This window comes from Neocloeon triangulifer, unplaced genomic scaffold (genome assembly GCF_031216515.1).
Source record: "Neocloeon triangulifer isolate White Clay Creek 2 clone unplaced genomic scaffold, ASM3121651v1 ptg000003l, whole genome shotgun sequence".
NCBI classification, from domain to species: domain Eukaryota; kingdom Metazoa; phylum Arthropoda; class Insecta; order Ephemeroptera; family Baetidae; genus Neocloeon; species Neocloeon triangulifer.
The window spans coordinates 10,000,001-10,011,699 of record NW_026775546.1 but is presented as its reverse complement, the minus strand read 5'-3'; the positions used below and the strand labels follow the sequence as shown (position 1 = coordinate 10,011,699).

The following is an 11,699-nucleotide window of genomic DNA, read 5'->3' as shown; positions in this document are numbered from 1 at the left end:
CTGCTGGTTCATTAATTCAATTACGTTCCATTTCCGGCTCAACTGTCGCGCTAAATAATAATGTAAAAGCAACCAGGCCCACTCTCGCTTGCTCTCAATATATAATGCGCGTATCTTTAAATTATTCTCCCTCTCCGCCGTGTATGCATCAAGAGCGCAGCCAAGTGTGCTGCTGGTCCATTGTGCATCTTAAAAAATCAAACTCTGGAGATCGTTGCTGGTAAAAGGGTTCCTCCTTTAAAAAAAAACTGTCTTTAAAAAAAAATATTATGAGATGCGCTTCTTTCTCTTCCTCTCCTTTTACGCTGAGATAATTATTATACCTAATTTCTAACGGATTAGAAAAAATATAGTTTTTTTCCTTCGAAAATTCAGTTTATTTTTAATTGGAAAACTCTAGAAAACAAACCATTTTTAAAAGTGATGGATCTATTTCCTTTAAAACTTGAACTAAAATCATCACTGAGGATTTTTACAGTCAAAATTATTATTTTAAAAGTATAAACTTTAATAATTCAGCCTCAGTTATTTTTAATTACGTACCAGTTTTATTATTTACAGTTGAAATGATTAATTATACTATTATCATTACCCCCATTAAACATGTCCTCACCTTATATACGCAGCCATAGCACATACATGTGTTTGAATTAAGAGATATGAGTGTGGGAAACCAGCAGGGCTAAAGAGCGAATTCGTGTTCACGTTGTAAAGTGCAGTAAGGATACACGTGAGTTTGCACCACAAATAAACGAAATTAATACAAATTGCGTAGCGTCCGTGATCCCTTTTTAAATTTTAAATATTTGCAAAATCCAAATGCAATAAGTGTGTGGAGATATTAATCTCTTTTTTGTGCATGTTTCAAAACATTCTTAGCTTAGCATTAGCACCAATTAGCACATTATTTTTGATCTATCAAATTTGAATAAAAAAAAAATGTTCTTAACAAATCTTTAATGCATCTTTTATTTTTAAATATTTTCTGTTGATGATTTAATCATTGTCTTCTTAATGCGTAATTAACATAATATCTGAAGCTCAAAATACTCTAATACATTATACTTTTTTATGCTTTTTAATATTTTGAAATCAAAGTTTAATTGTGGCAGGAATTGATTATTGATTGAAATTGAAATTTAACAGTATTCATTGCATAATTATATTCTTCGAATTCGGTGTCGGTGGACATAATGTTTGCTAGTTTGCTATAGTTTCAAGTTTCCTTTTTTTTTAAATCATAAAATTTCCGCAAAACACTTCAATTAATCTTTTAAATTAAATGAACTGGCAAAATAATTCCTATTTAACAATTAGTGATTTCAACGTCTGTAATTAAGCAGCCACAGAAAGCGACCGCATTGAAATCCGAACGCGAAATTCCTGGGTTGCTCGGAAAAGCGGAAATTGCGGAAAACCTCAGCGAGACGAAACTTTCCCGCTGCAGCGATAGAAATACGCGATTCAACCTAGAGAGGGAGAACCTGAGGCGCAGACGAGCCTGTTCGGAATAAAGAGCGCCTGGCTCGCGAGGCTAGCCTCAAATCGGCGGGCACGTAGTTCCAGAAACGGCCGCCACGGGCGCTTGGCCGGCGTAGCGGTGGCGCTAGTGAGGCCGTCTCTGGGTGCTGCTGCTGCTTGTCCGCTTGTGTATCCAAGCTTTTGGTGATTGCGTACGTCAGGACTAACTATCGGCCGACTGACACTCGGGCCGAATCGCAGCCGCCACCGTCTGAAAGTGGGCGAATTTGGCGTCGATCGGCAGCAGTTATTCGTATAGGGCGGCGCCACCGGCGCTCCTCAGTGTCCCAGTGTTGACCCGAGTGCTTCGAGTGACCCGCCTGTGCCCTTTTGCCCAGCAACTTTCCGCCCTGCCCGGCACGGCTGGAAAGTATACAACACACTCGCAGTTCGTGCCCCCCTGTATTTTTGTGCAGTTCCCAGTTCGAGACCCGACAACCACCTGCCCGTCAAGATCATACTCGCTGCAGCCAGAGAAGACGGGATAGTTTGGCGGACAACACAAAACATGAACACAGGTGAGGATCTTCTTCGCCCTCGGGCGCCACCTGACACATTAAACAACGTACCTGACTACCCCTTAACGTCTCCCAGATTTCACTCAATCTGATCTTTTAGCTTCAAATCATATTAAATTTATTAATTTATATTTAGAATACCCATTTAATTGTAGGCGTTCATCATTTTAGCAATTGAAAAAAAAATACAGAAGTGGAAATTTGCTGCATTTTAAATTGTTTGATTTTGCTTTGTCTACAAGATTTTAATGTGCAAAGTATGTAAATATATTATTAGCTTGTAGTAGTTATCAAAAGTTGTAGGAAAGAATATTATTTTGTATTTGAAATTTTTTATTAAACTTATTAATTCAAAGATCTAAATTAAATATTATAATTTTGCGTCAGTGAATGGTATTAGAAATTAAAATAAATTTTTTGCATATTAAATAAATGTGATTTAAATTTGCCGGAGAATTTGGAAGTCAATAACTACCTATAAATATCTAATTAAAATAAATTAATTTTATATTCCAAAAAGGGTTAAAAAAAGAAAAAATATTAAGGAACATTTGAATTTTGAATGTTTCATAGGGATACAATTTTCTTTAAAATTTGATATTTTTAAATTAAAACTAGAAGTTAAAATTCTTTAAATTAAAAAAAAAAATTATTTCTTGAATCAATTACGAGCCCTTGGATTGTAATATTTTTTATTCCAAAAGCAGAATTATTGATCCCTTGCAATATTTGCTTGGTTTTACTAAAATCAGAAAAGAATATTAAATGTATGACGTTTATCAAAATAATATGGGCGAAAAAAAACTAACTGAAATAATTGCTTTCAATGATTTGAATTTATCTCGGTGGTTTCCCCGCAAAATCACCAAAAACCATAGATATTTTGTTTCTGCGTGGAACAGTTTCAGTGGGAATTTATTTTCAACGCAAAATTTAATCAGTACGGCTGAGTTTGCCAAAAACAAGCCTCAAAACCAGCGAGTCGGAAGTAATGAAACTAATTTTACTTGATTTATTTTCCATTCTAAAATTGTGATTAAAATTAGAAACAATGGGGTCGCATTATCAAATTCGAGAGAGGCACATGACCCTGCGTGCACCTGTGCTGGCCGCCGAGATTCCTTCCCTGGCCAGCAGACTGACTCACTGACTGCAGCTAGTCTAGTGTGTTATTACGTTGATGCTTTTTTTTGTCGTTAAATCCTTCCTTTTCTTTCTCCTCTCTCAATCCGTGGCGAGAGATAAAGGCGGCTAAAAGCGGGTCCGACGATGCGAGCCAGGTTCAGATCGTCTGCCGAGGGAGACGCGACCTGGCAACGCCGCTCTTTTCTTCCTCCTTGGCTTGTGTTTTCAGGTTGCTCGTCGCGGAGAGACGATGCCAAAAACGGCCCCGCACTGCTTTTGAATAAATAATGTCATTAAAAATTATCAAATGCGGAGGAAAATGATAATACAATTACAATTAATCCAGTTGATAAGTTTTACCAGAGTAATTAAAAAAAAAATTAATTGAAAATTTTTGTTTTAACCCAGAGAAATTTATTTAAAATAAGAATAGATTTGCTCAAAACCTTATGAATCAATTCATTAATTATTAAGAAAAATACAAATAAATTCTGATGAAAACCACAGGTTATTATAAGAATATGTTCATGAACTTGCAAATTTTATTGGATGGAATATTTTTCTGATGCTTGTAGACGTCTGGAATCATTAAATGCGCGTCATAAATTTTGTATTTTTTAGCGGAGAAACTATTTTTATAGCGACTAGATTAGACTGTATCCGACAATCTAGGCCATTTTTTTTAATAAAATCATGCAGACGCAATAACACAAAATTAAATTAACTTCAAAGAAAACGTACAAAAATTATTAATTTCTCTGTAATTTCCATTTTAAATATTGCATTAATAGAAACCAACTGTCAACTTTTCTAAAATTTTCTTCTTAATTTATAAAAACTGTCAACTCATAATGAAAATTAATAATTGGCTAAATTTAACGACCACAAATTAATCATTTAGAAAGCCGAGTAAAACCACAAGCAAACTGAAGCACTACAAAGGTGACCAATTTTCGCTGTCACTAAATATTTCACTAATTGTAATAGTTACTGTTTCACAAACTTTAAATTTTAAAACAGACTTAAGCTAATCAGCTTACAAAAAACAAGGTAGAATCATCGCTTAATGTTTGGCTGAATTTTTTTTTTATCAAAATTTGAAATTCTTCGCAATTTATTTTCCGCAAATATCATTTTTTTTCTTCTGCCCAGACGCCCCAGACTCACAATTAGATTATTTGTAGCCCGTATAAATAATAGGATTTATTAAATTATTACGCTTTTGTAATAAATCTATAATTAAATGTTAAATGCTGATCTCGGATTATTTTGGGACATCATACATATTTTGTGAACGTCTTGCACGGTACGTGACGTTCATCCTCAGAGGACACCCTCGAAGGCCCACTTGATGTTGATTGACTGACGGGGCTGTCTAATCAAAAACGGGGAAAAGTGTTGGCTGTGCCGTGCAGAAAGAGGTCAATATTCGCCCCCTTCTCCCTTTGCCTCTCTTGCGCTGATGGAATTCATTGCCGTAGGTCTGTCTGAAATATACGGAAAAAGTGGCGAGAACGTTTCGTGAATAACAGGAGCCGACACTGGGGGCGACTTTTGTTCTGCTCGGCTGAAAAGAGAATTGGTTTTCCAACTGGGAAAAAATGAGAGCTCCAAAATGTCATTTCTTTTAATAAATAAAATTGGAATTCCAACTCATATTTGATAATAAATAATGTAAAACAAGGAAAAATGTTACGCAAATTTTAGTCGAAGGTCACTGGATTTGCATTTGTTTTTTCTAGCCGACTTTGTTTGGCTTCCAGCATTACAGAGTACAGATTAATCGCGCACCAAAATGTCAATGACAAACAACAACAATCCGGTGGCGACCCTGCGCGCCAAAGTTGTGCGTGGCTGGCGTGAGCACAGAATAAAAGTGCTCGTTGTAGATTTTGATAAGTTTTCCCAGCGCCGGCGAATTAATTTGCTCCAGTTGAGCTGCAAAAGGCGCGATGAGAATCGGAACTGGCGTGAGAGAATTCAAGAGCAAATTATCCAGACGACGCGCGGCTCGAGACTACTTTGTTCCTGCAGCGTATAAAAATTATCTTCCGCTCTCTAATAAAAAAGCCAACTACTGCGTTTCAAGTGTCTTTTCCTGCACGGCGGAAAGAGAGTGCATTAAAATTTCTATTTTTACCCCAGTTTTACGATGAACGGAATAACAGAGCAGGGAAATCAATTGGAATAATGTTCACTTTCCAAATCTCTGCCTCTCTTGAAAGTTATCGTGTTTTTCATAAATTTTACAAACATTTTATAGCTCTACTAAAATTATAAATAAATCTTATGAATATTTGAACGTGAGAAACGTCATAGTATACATTTGATGAAAAATCTAACAAAACTTGTATTAAAATTATTTTTCAAGATTGTTTAATGTAATAATCTTTGTTTTCTATGAAAAGAAATTTCATGTATTTTTTTACTTGAAAGATCATCAAAGCTGAATTTAGAGCAGACTTATACAAAAAATCTACTACTTTACCGATTTTCTCTCACTTTGATATCAAAATGACTTAAATTCTTATTTTTAATATTCAATCAATGTCGGATAAACATTCAATTTGCAAGTTAGCACTTGCAAATTGTGGTGCTAACTTAATTAACATAAAAATTTGTCCCTATTTAGCAACGACTTGATTCTTCCTTAACCCTCGTTGAGCTTTCACCAATCACTGATTCAAAAATTACTTTATAATGTTTATTAAGTAGACCATTTTCCCGAGGTCACCGGTTCAATTTTTTCGACCTGAGCGATTTAACCGCGAAAGGCCAGCAGGCTGTTGCCGCCGGCAATCAAAGGGCCGTCGGAGCAACGGGACATGCAACTCGGCCAGGCAGACTTTCGTGTCAAGCAGATGGACGTGACCTAACAGAGGCTTTTGCGATTATTGTTATTACTTGTGCAAAACGTCAACGTTTGCACACGTGGAAAAAAACAGGTTCGCCACCCTGTCCGAACCATAAATCTCTTTTGCACGCGACCGACGCCTGTAGCATAATTAAAAACACCGAAGGTGTTAAGGCGTGAAATTCATTGAAGCCAAACGAGAAAAAATTAAAAAAAAAAAAATGATTTTTGGTGGAAGATACATGCCAAGTTAACTTCACATTGATAAAATACAAAATACTGAATAATTTGGAATTGTGCGTAATTAATTTTATAGCGAAATTAAAAATCTTTTAAAATATTTATAATTCAATTTAATCGCTCCAGACGGATGAGAAGTTTTTGTGGAGTTTGACGGAAAAAGAATAGTTTATTTTTTGTTTACCGCTTTCTATGTGAATCTGTGGTTGAATTAAAGATAATATCGCGTCTTTGATTCTTGAAAGATACCAAAGTAATTGTGTGTCTGTGGCGCACTTGCTCGGTCAGCAAGCGGAAGAAAAATTGAAGTGCTCGCCAGCACTAAACAAAGAAAAGGCAATTGGCCTTTCTCCTTTTGCTTCCATCATCAAGGGGCAATCAGAGCGGCAGACCTTTTCACCGAATATTGAAATTTCTGCCTGTGAGACAATCAGAGCAGCACAAAACCGCGGCCAAAACGCAAAAGATAGTGAGAAAATGTAAAAAAATTCGCGGTCGATGCCTCAGGTTGTGGGAAGTTGTTCCATTGTATGCCCAAAATTTTTGCTTAAAACTCTGCAAAAGAAGAGTTTATTTTTATATATTTGTCCGAAAGACCAGCTGCAATTTAATTTCCGACTGGCTGCCGGATTATATGAACCTCGAGACTGGCGAAAGACGTTTCAGCATAATAAAGAGAGAAAAGGTCGATGCGCTTTTTGCTGCCGAGCACCACACCGCACCAGCCGTTGGGGATAATGAGATGTGCCGAATCGGCGCAAACAAGGAAATTAATAAGCCTTGAAATTAAATTCTAGCGCCTTTGTGTTTCGGCTGAATTTGCAGAACTCCCACCCAGAACTCTAGTTGATTTTTTGTAACAAGAAAATAAAGATAGCGGCGGGAGCTCTACAAAGTATGCTTAGAGAATACTGGAAAAATAATAGTTGTAATAAAGGTTTTGATTATTGATGGATAAAATAGTGACTTAAATTGGTTGAATTACTCAAAATTATATGAAAATTTAGAATATTTTCTAAACTTTCTACGTATTAAATGATAACATATTTTTCAAAATACGCCTATAATAAGTTATTAAAAGTTAATTGTTGCAGAAAATGTCAACTAGAGACAAATTATGGAAATAAAACAATTTAGCTTTTGATAAAAATCATTTTAAACAATATCAGGGATTTCATAATTCATTTTTACCTATCTTTGGAGCATCAAATTTTTACAAATAATAAATAATTGCAACCTTTTGCAAAGTCAAAAAGCAAAGTTATCAAATTTGTCTGCTTTTAAATTTATGCTGTGTACACGTGAGCTTTCTGTAAAATACAAAATTTATAAATTTAAATAGGCAGACGCCAGATGTTCCTCCCCCGCAAGTGAACTCTATGATTGCTCTCCGCCATAAATAACGTCCGTTGCCTCAAATTGAGTTATTTATTCGAGGCGGCATGTTAAACATAACAATATGCTAATAGCAGGGTGTGGGCGATTTTGCTCCAACCAAAAAAAAGGAGCTCACCGCCCATTTGACTTTTTCGATTGCGGGCAATAAAAGCTAGAGATAGAATTGTAAAAGTGAATAGCAAAGGACGTCAGAATTTGAAATGAATAAAACGACAAAAAAAAAATCGTGAGCGCCCGAAAAGAAAAAGAAAGCCAATTGACAGTGGCAAATAAATGTGATATGTGCGTTCGTGCGGGACGTGCTCGGTGTTTGCACCTTGTCTGGTGGTTTCGAGGAAATATTAGACGGGCCCGGCTGGCTGCTTGTGTCAGGCATATATGTGAGAGATGAGAAACAAACGCGCGGAGGCTGCCGTGGATGGACGATCAATACCGCATCATCTCTCTCGCGCGCCTCCCAAACGATTCGCCCGAAAGAGCTCTTTTCGCAAGAAATTTTTTAATTCTGTAATTATTGACGGTCGGGATAATTCTGAAAGTTTGTTTGAAAAGTGGCTTAGGCGGAAAGGAGATGGATGGCGTCTGAAAGAAGAATGGAAATAAACGGTCGAGGAGGAAAGTTTCGTAAGTGCTTGATAAATAATTGGATTGCGCGAAACTCTGAAAGAGGAAATATGGATCGTGAGTGCGTCACGAAAATGGTTCTTTGTAATAAGAACTCCCTGAAGATGACAATGAGAGGTCCAATTTCACATTCCACACAAGAAAACCGACAAAAAGATAGATTTCCTCCAAGAATCTTTTTTATTACAACAATATCGCATTTTTGTCGGACCATAAAAGTTTCACTGATGATTTTTATCTGTAAAGTTTTATATTATTTTACATTTTTTAATGATTAGGAGTTAAACAGAAGATTTTTAGAAATAAAAGTTTCTCAATCGTGAAATTTGCCAAAAAGAAAAATCAGACAGCCATTATTGTTTGTTATTAAAAAATATCATACTGATTTGTTTTCTTATATTAAATGTCTCAGATTTAGTATTGAAATCTTTTTTATGTCCATTAGAGAATTTTAAAATATAATATTTGAATTTTATTTTGTGGCGTTTTTTAAAATTGTTATTTAAATTTAATAAAACTCCACAATCTAGAAATGTTCCAGGCTGAAAAAAATAAATTGCTCTCCCTATTCATGTAGAAAAGTGACCTTTAAAAAAGAATTTGCATTTCAGTGGAGCCGTATAATCCCAATTAAAAAAACAAGTGAGCTCTTTTCAACCCCCTAGCTTTTTTTAAAGCGAAGTGAGCTTTTAGCTTGGGCGCGAAACTGTGATGAATATGCACGCGTGTGTGTGCACAAAGTACATTTCGCTGCTGGAGCAGCGGCGGCAGACAGTGGCCTCCTCCTCTAATTTTAGCTCGGCCAGAATGAACCGTTAATTTCCTTGTTCCTCACTCGCGCAATGGGAGCACCGCGGCCGCACTTCCATTTGCATTCGCAGCACGAAAAGCACTCGCGGAGATGAAACTCTACCCAGGCCTCTTAATTCCTTTTCTAAATATTCAAATTCGGGGCTGACCGCCAGAGACATGCTCGCTTTCCTTCATCTTCCGGGACGAAAAAGATAAAATATTAAAATATATATATTATGCCAGAATGAAATATTCTGGTAGCGGAGAAAGAAGAAGAGGCAGCAGCAGATTTCCACTGATTGTGAGTGCAGGTGCGTCGCCCTGAGGGAGCTAAAGAGCAGCCGTGTTGCCAACTAAATGTATTCGCATACATTATACACGAAAGGCAGCGCGTAAAAGAGAGGCTAAAGGGCTTTGAAAAGGTGGAGTACGTGCAGAGCTGGCAAAAGAAAAACAAAGTGGATGGATAAAGTTGAATTTCTCTCTCTTTATACAAGTTTAAATTTCAAGTTAAATATAATTTTAGGGTAAAAAATTATTCTTCACCACATTTGCATGAGCTGGAGAATCAATCTATAAAGATTGATTGGTCTCAGATTGGAGGTCAGTGTGGCAGATTTGAAAGATCAAAGCCCAGCTATTATGATCGTTCGTCGCCCTCCTCGATTTGTCACTGTGACGGTGGCCGTTTCACGCCCTGCAATTCATTACACAGCGCCATTCATCCAAAAACTGACCAACGGCGATGATGGTTATATCGATTAAACAGCCGGCGGGGAAAATCCACCCCATTTGTCGCAAGAGCCACTAATTTCCATAGCACTGAGGATATTATAGTTTATAAAAAAAATCAAATTGTCCTAAGATATTAAATTTTTTAAATTGTTATGGTTTTTCACCAGTACTTTTAATTTGTTTAAAAACAATAATTTTACATTATTTGAAATATTATTACAAATATATTTAAAAATTAATGAAATTCATTTGTGAAATGTCTCGGATGTTTAAAATAGCATCACGGCCGGAGAGACGCGCGTAATTGCATAAGAATAAGGGGCGTCGTCGTTCCAATTCCAACACCTGGAACAATCGCATTATTATTATCACAATCGTCTCTCTCTTTCATAACAACACGCCGTAGTATTTTCGTATGCAAGCACGTAGCCCGTCCTTCTCTTTCTTTGTGCAGATAAAGAGCGTGCGGAGCCGCGCCGAGCAACTCAAGCAAGCCCCGTCGTGGATTGTCAGGTTCAAGGCGAGCCACCTTGTTGCCACATCGCGAGAGCAATTGCACTCGCCGCTTTGCAACAATCGACACCTCCTAGTCAGGTGCGTCGACCTTTTCGCAATACGCACGTACACAATCGGTCGAATCATAACAACAGCCCGCGTGAAGCGATTTGACATTGAGTGTGCCCAGCCACCAAATCAAAGGACAAAACTATTGTTCAAATCGACAGGCGTGAGTTTTTAATAATGGACTTGGTTCTTTTTGTGCTCAAATTTTATTAGCAGAAGATTTAAAAATAAAAAAAAAATAAAATTTTTATTTCCATTGCCTTAAAACTAGTTGGTTTAAAATTGCAATCACTTAAAAAATTAATTCAAACAGATTTAATGAAATTTTGTGGTTTATTTTTTAACAGGAAATTCTCTGCATTTCTTCTATAAACAAAAGTTATTGATTTTTCTAGTCATTTCTCCCTTTGTTCAACTCAAATAGAATTATCCGCACTCACAATAAATTGAATTAGTTGTCAAGGAAGATAAAACAATTTCGGCCAAATCTCCTTCCCCGTCACTCAAATTTCAGATTTGCAGCGCAAAAGTAACACAATTTGCAGCACGTCCGTCCGTTTCGTGCGCCGGTTAGTGAATTATTAGCGTCGTCGCTTGAATTCTGGAATCGGGCCAACGCCTGCGAGATGCTGCGAACTGCTTTTCTGGGAAATTTGCAGCCGCCACTGGCGCCGCCCTCGGGCATCCGATCATCTTGAAAGGAAAGAAAGAACTCGCTAATGGCCACCATAAAATCAACCCTAATGTCTCAAGACTGAAAACCGCGCTCCCTCGGCCACTAATTCCTGAGAGCCGCAATTTGGTTGCCCTGTTTATTCGCGTGTTTACCGACAATGACAAACAGAAGGGCCACATAAAGAGACAAATTAAACAAATTATCTTTTATCAACTGAACTACAGTTCCAGTTTTTACTTACACAAAACAATAATAATAAATCAATTCTGTGTATCTAAAATAATTGAATAACATGTAGTTAAAATAAAAAATAAAAAAATTTATATATTCGTAACGTTGTAAAAAAAATCGTTTTATAAGAACAGGGAAAAAATATTTTCTTCCTTTATATGTATAAAATTGAAAATTGAAAATTTTCTTTAAAAAGGTCTGAATATCCAATCTAAATAATTCTTAAATATAGCGTCAGATTTAAGTGAGGTCATTTTTTTATCTACTATAGGTTTTTATTAATTTCAAGCAATGGAAATTCAAGTATCTCTAAAATTAAATTCAAATTTAGGCTAGTTTTTAATCTTTTCTGCTTCATTTTTTTCAGCAATAATAAATTGCGATTTTCTAAAATCTAAACCAAAGAAATATTTCCACATTT

The 11,699-nt window shown here is 36.3% G+C and overlaps 1 protein-coding gene across 11 annotated transcripts in view; it reads left to right on the top strand.

The window, feature by feature from the left end:
* Positions 1–1,629: 1,629 nt before the first annotated feature.
* Positions 1,630–11,699, top strand: part of LOC132205887 (splicing regulator ARVCF) — a 33,302-nt gene continuing 23,232 nt past the window's right edge. For 7 of the 11 annotated variants that reach the window (XM_059635251.1, XM_059635240.1, XM_059635246.1 and 4 more), the window contains exon 1: positions 1,630–2,039. The gene's annotated coding sequence lies outside the window, so the exon portion shown is untranslated. The remainder of the gene's footprint in view (positions 2,040–11,699) is intronic. The other 4 variants (XM_059635250.1, XM_059635248.1, XM_059635243.1 and 1 more) reach the window with 1 other exon arrangement.